Below are 1,293 nucleotides of genomic sequence, written 5' to 3' on the forward strand. Positions count from 1 at the left end.
GCTTTACTCTTGCCATTGTAGAGATTTTGGAAGTTTGAGTGGTTTGAGAAGATTTGAGAAGGATTAGTGCACAAAGAATTCGAGTTTGGGAGAGATAGATAGTGAAAATGTGAATTGATAGTGAAAATGGGTTGAGAAATCGATTTAGGGATTTATATAAAACTGTTCAGAATCGATTTCTCAATCGATGTTATTTCACATTTGTGTGCACAAAGTCGATTGTCCAATCAAGTTTGTTACCGTTATTGGAGTGAAATGAAAGGTTTCCGTTACAACTGCCTCCAACGGCTAGTTATTTTTGCAACAGTCATATTTCACATCGATTCCCAAATCGATTTTCTTAAATGGATAAATCGATGTCCAAATCGATTTCCATATCAGTTCAGAAAAGCTTCTCATAACAGTAGCGACTTCCAAATCGATTGTTTTGAAGATATTGACCATACAGGGATTTCAATCGACTTCTAACTCGATTTATTTGGCTCACAAAATTTGGTAATTTGATATAATCGATTACCAAATCGATGCTCGTGTTTGAGGTTGGAAAAATTCTCAAATCTTTGGATTTCTGAGAGAATTAATCGATTATGCAATCGATTTTGTAAAACTATTTTCCCTATCCTCAATCGATTCACCAATCGATTGTATAGTTTCTCACATCTATTCTGGTTTAGCATTTATTGCTAACACACATTGCCAAATCGATTATGAAATCGATTGTGGTGCTTTTTATGTTGACAAATGAGAAACTGTGTACCATAAATCGATTCTTATTTCGATTTTGTAGTTTTAACACAGGATAGTCGACGTATAAATCGACTTCTCTATTGAAAACTAAGAAATCTAGAGAGCACATTGATTTCCAAATCGATTTTCCACAGAGATCATATTTCATTTTGATCCATAATACCAAGTTTCATTCTAATATAGAAGAAACTTTCCTTGGGTAGGGCTTTGGTAGATATATCAGCTAATTGATCAGATGTATTAATATAATCAAGCATGATATTACCGTTTTGGTATTGATCTCTAATGAAATGATGTCTAATCTCTATATGCTTTGTTCTTGAGTGCATAACAGGATTCTTTGTGATATTTATGGCACTAGTGTTGTCGCACATTATTGGCACAGTTCCAAGATCAACACCAAAGTCAGAAAGGTGTTGTTTCATCCATAAAATTTGTGCACAACAACTTCCAGCAGCCACATATTCAACCTCAGTTGTTGAAAGTGCCACACTATTTTGTTTCTTGCTATGCCAAGATACAAGTGAATTCCCTAATAGATGGCAA

Source organism: Cicer arietinum, chromosome 8 (assembly GCF_000331145.2).
Source record: "Cicer arietinum cultivar CDC Frontier isolate Library 1 chromosome 8, Cicar.CDCFrontier_v2.0, whole genome shotgun sequence".
NCBI lineage: Eukaryota > Viridiplantae > Streptophyta > Magnoliopsida > Fabales > Fabaceae > Cicer > Cicer arietinum.